Genomic DNA, 13705 nt, shown 5'->3' with positions numbered 1-13705 from the left:
ATGCTTTTCAGTAGGTAATCAGCAGTGCACGTTATGAGTTTTGGTTCAAGGTCTCTTCTGTGTGGTTAGAAATACCCTGCAAATATAGAGCTGCTAATTGGTTTGCAGGGAGCTAACTTTGACCCATTTTCCAGTGATTCTCAACACCCCCTGTAGCTGCCTATCTTGTGTGCTTTGGGACAGATCTGGGACAGATCTGGGACAGATCACCATGTCAAAATAAACACTTTTCTCTTTCCATCAGAGGAGCTTTAGCCCAGGCTTTTGAAACAAAATGCTTGCCCTTTTCGAAAGCTCAATGACTGGTTAGGTCTTGGGAAGGACTTGTGGTTAATATCCAAAAGGAAGGTAAAACAGAAGCTGTTTGTTAGATGTCACTCTTAGCAAGCCAGCCTTATGAGAGAGATCTGCTCCAGTGAAGAGTGTGCTGCTTCGCTTCAAAAGTAAAATAAAGAAACCTGTTAGAAGTACCCTGAGATTGAGAAATCACAGCGCCCCGTGTCTCCAATCCCTCCCATCGATCTGTGCATGAAAACAAATTAGGAGTGACAGTTTTATCCACAACAGAACAGCTTTTTCATTCCTCAGTATAACCCCAAAGTCAGACTTAGAGAAAAAGGAGAGTCAGCGGGTGTGGGGCCTTCCTGGGGCTCTAAGTTTGCAGTGTTCCCTTGAATTAGGGGTCAGTCATGTGAGATGTCTATGAGGTGGCGAATCACATCACTGATGCTTCAGGATCTAATCACAGTCAGCAGAGTTCCTGTGGGACCAAGCAGATGGTGCTTCCTGGTCATCCTCAGGTGGAGTCAACTGCCTGGTCTACACCAAACCCACCAATACCATGTCGGTTTGTGAGTTGCACCTAGCAAAGCATTCATCACCTATAGAAATAAAAAAATATCTAAGTCCATTTAGTCTTAATATCACATTTAGAATAGATAGGGTACAAGTTTTGTACTATAAAAGACAACCTTGCCTGCCTCTGCCTCTCAAGTACTAGGACTCAAGGCATATACCATCATGCCTGGCACAATTTTTAATTAACATTTCAATATATCCTATTTTGATCATCATCTTTTCCACTGACACCTCACCCAGGTTCTCTTCAGTTCTTTACTAACCCAACTTCATATTCCCTCTCTCCCTCCCCCCCCCCTCTGTCTCTCTGTCTCTGTCTTCCTCTCTCAAGTTCAAAAATGAAAATCAAATAATAATAAAAAAACCCAACAAGACAAAAATACCCCAAACAAAACAGAACAGGAGGCACACATACAGAAAAACACGAAGTCAGTTTTGTGTTGGTCAATTACTCTTGGCCCTGGGTAATGCCTTCAGGTATAGTTGACATACCCAGAGACACTCCACCAGGAATAACTGACTTCGCTTTTTACAGGAGGCATCAATTGCAAATGACTTCTTGGTTTGAGGTGAGGCTTTGCATCTGTTTCCTTTTTGCCTCCTTTTTAAAAATTTACTTTCATTTATCCCCTTTACATCTCATTCGCTACAAGCCCCCTTCTGGTTGCCCCTCCCACAGTCCTTCCCTTCTTCTTCCCTTCTCTGAGAGGGTAGAGTTCCCTCTGGATACCACCCTCCCCCAAACTGAGACACCAAGTCTCTGTAGGGCTGGGCACCGCCTCTCTCACTGAAACCAGACAAGGCAGCCCAGCTAGAAGAACATATCCCATAGACAGAAACCAGCTTTGGGGATAGCCCCCACTCCAGTTGTTTGGGACTGACATGAAAATTGAGCTGCACATCTGCTACATATGTTAGGAAAGGGCTAGGTCCAGCTCGTGCATTCTCTTTGGTTGGTAGTTTCATCTCTGAGAGCCCCAAGCATCTAAGATAATTGATTCTGTTGGTCTTTCTGTGGAGTTCTCATCCCCACTGGGGCCTACAATCCTTCCCCCAACTCTTACATAAGAGTCCCTAAGCTTCATCTGCTGTTTGTCTGTGAGTCTCTGCATCCATCTGAATCAGCTGCTGGGTAGAGCCTCTCAGAGGATAGTCATGCTAGACTCCTGTTTTCATGCATAACAGAACATCTTTAATAGTGTCAGGGATTGGTACTTGCCCATGGGATGTGTCTTTAGTTAGGCCAGAATTACTGTTGAGCATTGGCTCTTCCAGAGGACCCTGGTTCTATTCCTAGGACCTACCTGTTGGCTCTTAAAACCCCTTCTTGATAGTGGGATTTTTGTCTAGTTTGATCCTGTGCAATGCTGTTACAGTCTCTGAGGGTTCATTTGTGTATCAATCCTGTTGGGTCTGAATTTTTTCCTTGGATTCCTCTACCACCTCTGGCTCTAACAATCTTTCTGTTTGCTCTTTTGCACAGGTCCCTGAGCACTGAGTTACCATTTAGGGATAAGAGTTCCAAAGTCTTTAATTCTCTGCACATTGTTCAGTTATAGATCTGTGATGGTTTGTATATGCTTGGCCTGGGCAGTGGCACTATTAGAAGGTGTGTTGGAGTAGGTATGTTACTGTGGGTGTGGACTTTAAGAGCCTTATCCTAGCTGCCTGAGAGTCAATATTCTGCTAGCAGCCTTCAGATGAAAATGTGAAACTCTCAGCTTTTCCTGCACCATGCCTACCTTGATGCTGCCATGTTTCAGCCTTGATGATGAAGGACTGAATCTCTGAACCTGTAAGCTATGCCCTGATAAATGTAAAGACTTGCCTTGATCATGATGCCTGTTCACTCCAGTAAAACCCCTAACTAAGACAAAGTCTCTGTGTTAATTCCCATCTACTTTTCAGTCCCTGTGTTAATTCCCAAGAAGCTTTTCAGATGTTGGTTGATTGAGTTACTGACATATAGTAGTACAGGTGTGTAGGTAATATAATATAGTAGTATGTCATGAGGAGTCATTTTATTATCATTTTCCTTTAGCAGAATAATAGTAGTAGATTTTTCTTAATCAAAGACCTGCCTAGGCTCACGTTCTTGGCCATTTTAATAGTGTCAGGTATGGGTTCCATCTCATGGGGTGGACCTTAAATCCAAAATCACTGGTTCCTCCCAAACATATTTGTACAACTATTACTCCAGTGTATACTACAGGTATGCCACTGTTGCAGGTCTCAGGGTGACAATGATGATAGTATACAAGGTACTTTTCAGCATCATGAATGCTAGTCAGTGGAGATGAAGCTTCTAGTTGCATACTAGCTGGATTTTTTTTCTATGTTTGATGACATGAGTAAGGTGTGTCCTCAGCAATAGGGTATCATTATCAGGTAATAGAGAAGAACCCATAGCCTTAGTAATAACCTGAGATGTTTGAGGATGTGTTCAAGACCAATGATTCAAGATGATAGAGCCTATTCCTGGCATGCGAAGTTTTTATTTGGTGGCATAGATGTCTAGTTGGTTCACTGTCTCTTGCATTAGATGGTACATATTTTTCTTTAGTGTGTGTGTATGTTTTAGAAAGCTTCTGGAGTACTAAGTTTTCTTTTTTTAAATTTTTATTGGATATTCTCTGCATTTACATATGGCCTTTTCAAAATTCCTTGTAGTTGTTCCTCCCTATATTGTCTCTTTTACTGTGCCCTGCAATCCCCCCCCCTCATTTAACCCTTCTAGTCTAGCTTCCCTTTCTCCTTATAGAGATAGATTTTATTTCCCCAACTTTAGAGGGTCCCCTCTTTCCTAGCTGGTATCTTACTAACTATCTAAGCTCTATGGTCATTCTTATTAAAATACATAGAGCTAAAACTAGTAGACTTGTAACAGGTAACATTTTAATTAGCTCACTTAAGATTTTTTCTTTTTATTTTTGAGACAGGGTCTAACCATGTAGTACTGGCTGTCCTGCAACTCACAATGTAGATCAGGTTGGCTTTGAACTCATAAATATCTACCTGTTTCTATCTCTGAAGTGCTGTGATTGATGGCTAGGACTGCTGCTATTTCCAGCCAAATCCCAATTTTTAAAAACATCTAAATAACAGTCCATTATGTAAATAAATGATATTTTTATTATTTATTAATCAGTTGATGGACATCTAGGCTGTTATGAATAGAGAAGCAGTGAGCATGGAAGATGAAGTGTATCTATAGTATGATGTAAAGGCCTTTGAGTGTATGCCTAAGAGGGAAAGAGTTGGACTTTGACGTAGATCAATTTTCAGCTTCATGGGGGCTCTTCCAAGCTGTTTTCCATAGTGGCTGTACTAGTTTTCAGTCCCATAAGCAATAGGTAAGTGTTTCTTTTTTCCTGCATCCTCGCCAGCATGTGATATTGTCTTATTCATCTTGGCCATTTTGATTGGGGTAAGATGAAATCTGCAAGTAGGTTTCTGTTTTGATTTTGTGAGACAAGATCTCTCTATGTAGTCCTGGCTATCTTGGAGCTTGATATATAGACCAGGCTGGCCTCAAACTTATCAAGATTCTCCTGCCTCTTCCTCTCTAATGCTTGGATTTACCTTTACAGCAATATGCCTGGCTTCCAAATAGCTTTTAATTTTGCATTTTCTTACTGGCTAAAGGTGTTGGGCATTTTCAGAAGTGTTTTTAGCCATGTGTGTTTCATCTTTTAAAATTCTGTTTTGTTTTATATTTATTTATAATTTGGTTATTTGTTTTTGTGATAAGTCATCTTTTAAAAAATTCTTTATATATTCTAGATAGTAACTCTTTATTGGATGTACAATTGTTAAAGACATTTTCTCATTCAGTAGCTGCTGTTTTGCTTGAATGGTGTTCTTTACTATACAGAAGCCTTTTAACTTCATGCAGTCTCATTTATTAATATTTTTATTTAATGCTTGTGCTATTAGCATCCTGTTCAGAAAGTCTTTTTATATACCCATGAGTTCAAGCCTATTCCCTACTTTCTTTTATCAGATTCAGGGTACCTGGCCTTATGTTGAGGTCCTTGGTCTATTTGTAGTTGAGTTTTGTGCAGGGTGATCTATTTTTATTATTTTACACATAGCCCATAAATTTTCAATGGCTCCAGTTCTTGAAGATACTGTCTTTTCTTCAGTGGGTATTTTTGGCTTCTTTGTAAGGATATATCTTGGCTCAAAGTTATTTTCCATCCCTCTTATACTCAGGATAACATTCTGGCACTCTTGATCTAAGTAGTATCTTTCTGTTCTCTTAATAGGACGCATAGCTCTCAGTGTCCTGTGATATTGCTTTTTCTATGTCTATATCTATTTCTTGTCTATTTCCCCAGCTAGGATGTGGGTTTGCTCACTCAAAGGATGGTCTTATTATCTATCCTTGTAACTCCTGCTGCTGGCTGCAGGGGGTATTCGCCAGGTCAGTGACAGATGAATTAATGAAGGAGGGGAAGCCATAGCATGAACCAGTGCCTCAGAGGTGGTGGAACAGTCAGTTCAGAAGATTCAAGGACTGGGGCTGGAATCCATGTGGCAGCAGAAGTCACTGCAAACTGTGCTTCGGTCTCCAATGGTTCCGCCCCATCCCTCACCTAGCTTATGGCCACCTTGAGTGTAGCAGAGGCCGAGGAGCCAGACTATAATCACGTTCTCTTGTTGCCTGAATGGCCTGACAGTCTTCAGATCACACTTCCCCCTGTGTTCAAGCTGCCTGGATCTCTGCCTCTCAACTTGGGTTACAAAGACATAAAATGTCCTCCTGCCACTTACACATTTGCAACAGTAAAAGCAGGTCTGCAGTTTACAGAAGATTGCTCACAACTATCATCCTGACTCACCGAGATGCTGGCAATTTCATTGACTTTGTTTTTTCTTAAGGAGAAAAATGCTTATCCATTGTTTTTGCTTTAGTCTGTGGTGTTTCATAAAACACCGTTTCTCCTGGCTTGATCTTTGAGAGCCAGGCGTGTTTTTAATTCAGACCGCAACCTTTGCTTTGACTCTTCCCCTCCTCCTCCCAGACCCAAGTGACCTATTCAGTGTTTGGGCTTCCTCCTATGGCAATAGTCACTGTCACCTAGACTAGTCTGCCTGCACCTACTCCAACACAGCTGATGACCTGCCAACTTCCTCAAGGGCTCTCTTTAACTTGGGTTTGATTGTGACATGGGATCAGGGCCCGGAGTCCTTACTGGGAGCAGGCTGATCTCCAGCTCAGATATAATTGTGCTTAGAAAGTTGATTACAGACACATCTGAGTAAGAGCTCCATTTTTATTTTCTCAGAGGATTTCGTTCGATCAGTGAAGTCAGAAGTTAGGCTGGGGTGCTTTCTCAGGCTCTTACTGAAGTGTAACAGCTTATCGAATGTGTCCATTAGAAATTCATAAGATCATATTTTTAACTTGAAATTTGCCATCACAAATTTTACCTTGTTTTGCTAACTAAACTGGTATGTTTTCTGATTTTAAGGGAGGCCAAAGGATAAGCAAGTCTTACACATGCCAGGTTGAGAAGACGGAAAAGGGAGTACTTGGGTATGTAGAAGTATGATTGGGTTCATGGAAAGGTGGGAGGAATGAGTGAGAATCTGATGACTCATGCTGGAGAGATGTCTCAGTGGTTAAGAACACTGACTGCTCTTCCAGAGGTCCTGAGTTCAATTCCCAGCAACCCCAACCATCTATAATGAGATCTGGTTGCCCTCTTCTGACATATAGGCAAATATGCAGGCAGAACACTGTCATGTACACAATAAATGAATACATTTTAAAAAAGAATTCAGAAGATTAATTTGGTGAGGCATGTTATGCAGGCCAGTAATCTCAGCACTAAGAATGGGCTGAAGGCCAACCTACAATATAAAGTAAGACCTAGTCTCAGACAAAACAGCACAAACAAAATTGGATCTTGAATGCAATGAGAAACAACTGAAGTATTAAGAATCCAAATAGTCTTTATATTTATAAAATATCACTCATGTGGCAGAGTGGACTATTGATCAGAGAGGGTAATATGAAAGGTATAGAAAGTTATAATTGAAAATCAGGCCAAGGGCTGAGGAAAGTTGAAGAGATTCTGAAAACTGAAATGGGAGAAATGAACATTTTTGTTTAACTTTGTTACATCTTAATTATTATTATTTTTAAAATAGGCTTTGGTTTTTAGAGCTGTTTCAGGTTCCAGAATGTCACATGCAACACCACGCCTTCATTCTGTCTCTGGGTCATACATACAATTTCTGCTATTATATCCCAAATTAGCTGGCACATTTATTTCGGCTACTTCATAAGTGCATAGAGTTTAATTACCATTATCCTTCTTTATTTCATCGTGCAGTAGAGGAGGCTGTTACTATCATTTCTATTTAACCACACCTCCCTTCTGCCATTCCATCTCTCCCATCCATGCTTGACCCTTTCCATCCCAAATCTTTTATCTTCACTTTTATCTCCTGTGTTCTACTGTCACAGCCCCACCCCCATACCCCTTCCCTGTCCTGTCCCAAAGCCCTCATTGTTCTTCTCTTGTTTCCTGACCTCTATAGAGACGTCCAACTAAATGTAAAAATCGAAATCTTTGAATCGAATCCACATGTGAGAGAGAATATATAACATCTAGGCCCAACTTATCTCACTAACTATACTATTTTCTAACTCTTTCCATCTTCCTGCATTTTTTTTTAGTATGGAATAAAACACCACTGTGTAAATTTATGACATTTTTGTGATCCATCCATCAGTTATTGTGACTAGATCAGCTATGAATACAGATGTGCAGTCTCTCTTATAGAACATAGACTTATTTGAGCATGTGCCCAGGAGTGGTATAGCTGTGGCATATGACAGTTCTAGTTTTAGCTTTTTGAGAATTTTGTTTTTTATGTGTGAGTGTGGCTTGGGCGTTTATTTCAAAATACTCTTCATTTTTCAGAACAGTTTACAACTTGTGCCAAAATTGTCCATATTACACAAGCAACCTCTGGTTCACTTGTAAATGGATAAGAAATATTCTATATGAAAATGACACTTTATTTAATGGAACATCTTGCTTTTGTGATATAAATTTTGGAATAAAGTTACGATAAAGACTCATGTACTAGCTTTTGTACGGATATAAATCTTCAACCCATTTGTTAAACCTTAGGTTGATACAACACCCTAAGATATTAGTTTTATCACATGGCAAGCCTATGTTTAGGCTCGTGAGAAACTCGCCACTATCTTCTTTCTTAATTCCCACTCCATTTTCATTGCCACCAGCAATTAATGAGAGTCAGTCCCTGTGGCATCATATTCATGCCAGCATCTGTTGTGGTTTTGCCATTCTGATGGCCATGTAGTTCTATTTTATTGTTGCAGTAATTTGCAATCCCTAAATGACACATAATATTGAGTGCGTTTTCATGCTAATTTGCCATCTGTAAACTTACTTTGGTATACAGATGTTATGCCTGTTTTGAATTTTGTCATCTTTTCCTATTGAGTTTTATTGTTGTTTTTATTTTGGGAGAAGAGTGGGGAGAAGTTTGAAACTAGATTGCTTGTAGCCCAGGCCTTCCTTGAGCTCCTGATCTTCCCACCTTCTCCCAAGTCTGGGATTATAGGTCTGTGTCACCACATTTGGACTGTTGAGCTTTACACATTCTGGTCTGAATTGCAGGCCATCATTTGTGTGTTTTAAAAAGTATCTCTTCTTCTTTGTGGCTTGTTGTCTCATTCTCTATGATAAACATGACAAACAATGGAATTTGAAGGTTTTAATCTTCATGAAAACTAATATCAATTTTCTTTCATATACCATGGCTCTGCTGTTATTAAAGTTATCCTAAAACCTAGGTTTTCCTACTCTGCTACCTTCTAGGGGTTTTATATTGTTCGTTTGGGTCCATGATTTATGTTGTGTTAATCTTCATGGTGTGTAAAGATCCTCTTTAAAAAATATGACATGTTCTAGCACTGCTTTGTAAAAATTGTCCTCTATTGATTTGATCTGCTCCTTTGTTAAAGGCCATTTGACTATTTGGGTGGATATTTAAAGGCTCATAAATCTATTTCATTGATCTATCTGTCCATTCTTTTATCAATACCACACTGTACTGATTACAGAAATTTCCAAGTTCAAAGGCAACAAATGATTGTCCTCTGATTTTTCAATATTGTATTGGCTGCTCTATTTAAAAAACTACTGTAACAGGTTAATATATATATATATATATATATATATATATTGGGGAAAAAGGTGGTGAAAAAGGTGAACAGCTTATGTTGCACTAAGAAATGAAAATATGCTTTGTATTGGAAGAACTAAGTCAAAGAGTGAGCACAAATTTGAATTTTCTACTTCTCTCCCTATGTCTTTTGTCTATGGTTTGTAGTCTGTGATTTGTCTGCTGTGGTCTGGTGTGTGTGTGTGTGTGTGTGTGTCTGTGTGTGTGTGTGTGTGTGTGAGAGAGAGAGAGAGAGAGAGAGAGAGAGAGAGAGAGAGAGACAGAGACAGAGACAGAGACAGAGACAGAGAGAGGAGAGAGGTTTTGCCCTTGTTGATGGTGTGTCTCCAATAAAGAGCTTTGCTATTTATTTGTTAAACAATGACGAAAGTATGATATGAGAAAAAATTATAGCTACTTGCCTACTAGAATGGTAGCTACTTTAATAGCATGGTACAAGGGAAGAAGTTACTTTACTGACCCCTAACTGAACCATAATAATATTCAAAATTGTGCACAGGTATTATTAGCCTACATCTACTTGTTGATCCCAACATTTAAGATGGATGGTTTCTTTTGTTAAAGATTTCTTCTTCACTGTTGGATACTTTCAGCATACTTATCACAACATAAGCATACACATATAAATTGCATTTGGTCTGGGGTATGGAAGAGTAAGTACATAACTTAAGATTAAAGCTATGTATTAGCTTATGTTATAAAGGCTGATTCATGGGAAATCTAAAGCCCAATAAAGTTGGTTACATTGTTTTCTTAAAGAAAGGTCAAACTTAAAAAAGATTAATACACAGATTAAGTACACAGTTTTAAATTACCTCAAGGTATATTATTGATCTGGTTGCAAGGTTGAGCAAAGTTCAGTCTCATCAAAGCAAGAGGCTAGTTTTAGTGTTTTCAGAATAACTACATCACAACACATTGAAGTAGTGCAAAAAGTCAGTATGCTGCTCTTCTAAGATTTTGTGAAGCAAGATAAGAGAACGGGGCAAGGGGGGGGAGGGAGTGTCCCTTTCTGTGTGAGTATATGCACTCATGCATATGTTTAGTCAAGGTTGATGAGGAATAATTTACAAGTTTAAATATTAATGGGAAATGTTGAAGATCTAGGGATAAAGGGAAGATTTCTGATGAATCTCAAGAACAATCATTTTATACTTGAAGGAAGACATTGAAAAGAATGAAATTCACAATTATTAGACAGTAAATCTTGAGATTCCGATCCTAACGGTGTGCACTGAGCCCTCCGTGCCTTGTCAACTGCTCTGGGTTTTGCCGTGTGACACAGGCGATATCTGAAGATGTGAAGAAGGTATTAGGGTGTGACAGTGGATACAGTGGAATGACATTAAGTAATAAGCATCATGACTAGAGCAGATGCATGTTACATGGAGACAAAAAGTTCATGGGCGTGTCACTTATGTTGTAGATTCTTTCTGAAATAATTTTTTCCCTCTGAGAATGAAGGATTAAATCTGAAGAGAATATCAAAGATCAGAAGTAGATCTCATGACACATAAAGGATCAATGATTTTATCTAATAATGAACTGGAAAATTTCTGTAATAATTCAAGGATATAGTCAAGGCTTGCCTGTCATGACTTTATAGCAATTACTGATACTGTTTTGTGAGTGTCTGTATGGAGGCACAGCATCCTAGTGAGTACTAAGAAAATGTGTTTTCTGGTCATGGACATGAAATAATTAGCTGAGATGAAAGTCACTAGGGATGAAATAGGTCAGCACAGGTAGATGCTAGAGGCTTTGCTGCGCTGTCTCTAATAGCTTTGCATTTCATTTCTCTGAGGTAAGAACTAAGGAGTACCTGATCATGAGTTTAAGGGTATTTCTACACTGCATGTGTATGTAAATCAACGTTACTTCTGTAGAGAATATTTGCATATTCAACATGACCTTTAAATTATAAAATGACTTTGTCACCTCAAGAAACTCAAGAGTCCCAGAAATCAAATCATTTGGCTTCCCTTCGGCTACTAAAGGGCAGCTGAGAGGAGGTACGAATGTACTGGCACTGTTTTCATTCCCTGTGATTACCTGGGAAACCAACAGACATGCCAGCCAGGGAAGCAGACAGGCAGTCTCTCTCTGTCTCCTTTCCTCCACGTCCAATAGCCCATCTTCATCCCCAGCTCTGTAGCAGACCACACGCTGAGGTCTCCCTTTCCTTTCTACCCCCATCTTAGATGGATCACACAGATTTTCTACTATAGCCTTCCTCACCACAAACACCCTTTTGTCTCAGCCACAAACATTCCTGGGAACCAAATAGACATGGATAAATGATATTCAGTATCCCTCCTTTCCTCCAAATTCAACCCTCCAGTCACATCATAGTGAGTGATTGTTTGATATGTTCTCAAATTTCTAGTAAATAGAATCAGTAATTAAAAAGTCTTCCCAATGTCTCCTGCACAAACCCAGGGCCAGATGGGTTTCAAGCAGAATTCTCCCAGATTTTCAAAGAATTAACACCAATACTTTTTACATTATTCCATGAAATAGAACCAGAAAGAACATTGCTCAATTCACTTTACAAGACCACAGTTACTATAATACTCAAAGCATGTAAAGACCCAACAAAGAAAGGGAGTTGCAGATCAATTTCCTTTAGGAATAGACTTAAAAATCCTCAGAATACTTGCAAGCTGAATTCAAGAACACATCAAGAACAACATCCACCACAAACCCCAGAGAGTTTCAGGGATGCTTCAACTGCTGTAAATTGATAAATGTAATTACCCTGGCTACTTTTATTTTCAACTTGACACAAACTAGAATTACCGGAAAGAAGTGTACTGGCTGGTTTTGTGTCAACTTGATACAAGCTGGAGTTAATCACAGAGAAAGGAGCCTCAGTTGGGAAAATGCCCCCAGGAGATCCAGCTGTAAGGCATTTTCTCAACTAGTGATCTAGGGGAAAGGGCCCAGCCCATTGTGGGTGGTGCCATCCCTGGGCTGGTATACCTGGGTTCTATAAGAAAGCTGGCTGAGCAAGCCAGGGGAAGCAAGCCAGTAAGTAACATCCCTCCATGGCCTCTGCATCAGCTCCTGCTTCTTGACCCGTTTGAGTTCTAGTCCTGACTTTCTCTGGTGATGAACAGTGATATGGAAATGTAAGCTGAATAAACACTTTCCTCCCCAACTTGCTTCTTGGTCATGATATTTTGTGCAGGAATAGAAACCCTGACTAAGACAAGGAGAAAAACTCAAATGAGAAAATGCCTCCATAGATCAAGCTGTAAGACATTTTTTTAAAATTTGTGATTAATGGGGAAGAGACAATGTCAGGAGCCATCTAGGAAAGCCTAAGGCTAGTAGGTGGCTTTCCTGGAGGTGACCCACCTTTTTGCATGGGATTAGATAGGTGAGCTCTCAGAGGCAACGTCCTAGTGAGACTTTATCTCAAGGTTGCTTCTCGAATCTAAATTACCTTTCCTGTCATTATTAAATTAATATAACAATCCCTGGGCATTAGCCCAACCAATTAAGCAGATTTTCCGCAGGTCAACATGAAGATGAACTTTCATGAATTAATGCACTTTAGATGAATTAATGATTTTATAGAATTTCTAATTTGATCTTAGGAAGACAGTTTTAAAAGATAGCTTTGGTTGTTTTCCGAGGAAGATGTAATAAAATTAGAATCAAAAATAAAAAATATGCCTGCTTCTGGTAAATAAATAGAGAAGATATCAAACTGTTTGTTTGTGGATATTATAACATTATTCATAAGCGAACCTAAAAATTCCACCAGGAAACTGCTGCAGCTGAAATCACTTTGAGTGAAGTCGATGTAAAACAAAATTAACCCAGAAAAATCAGTAGCTGTCCTATATACAAATGACAAGTGGACAGAGAAAGAAATGAGGGAAACAACACTTTTAAAAATATTTAATAATTTTTTTAAACATTTCAAATGTTATCCCCTTTCCCAGTTTCTCCTCCATCAATGCCCATCACCCCTCCCTCTGCTTCTGTGAGGGTATTTCCCTACCCACACACCCACACACCCATTCCCACCTCCCTGCCCTAACATCCCCCTACACTGGGCATCCAGCCTTGACAGGACCAAAGGCTTCTTCCCCACATTGATGCCCAACAGGGCTATCCTTTGCTACATATGCAGCTGGAGCCATGGGTCTATCTATCTATGTATACTCATTGGATAGTCGTTTAGTCCCTGGGAGCTCTGGTTGGTCAGTATTGTTCTTATGGGGTTGCAAACCCTTTCAGCTCCTTCAAACCTTTCCCTAACTCCTCCATTGGGGACCCTATTCTTAGTTCAATGGTTAGCTGCAAGTATCCACCTCTGTATTTGTCAGGCTCTTGTAAAACCTCTCAGCAGACAGCTTTATCAGGCTCCTGTTAGCATATACTTCTTGGCATCATCAATATTGTCTGGGTTTGGTGGTTGTATATGGGCTAGATCTTCAGGTGGGGCAGTCTCTGGATGCCCTTTGCTTCAGTCTTTGTTTGAGGTGGAATCTTAGGGTTGAAACAACATATTTTATATTATATTTATAGCCTCAAAAATATAATGTATCTTGACCAGCTCTAACCAAGCACGTGAAATACTTGTACATTAAAATTTTAA

This window comes from Micromys minutus (assembly GCF_963924665.1).
Source record: "Micromys minutus genome assembly, chromosome: 14".
Taxonomy (NCBI): domain Eukaryota; kingdom Metazoa; phylum Chordata; class Mammalia; order Rodentia; family Muridae; genus Micromys; species Micromys minutus.
The sequence above is the reverse complement of the archived record's forward strand: the minus strand, read 5'-3'. Positions refer to the sequence as shown.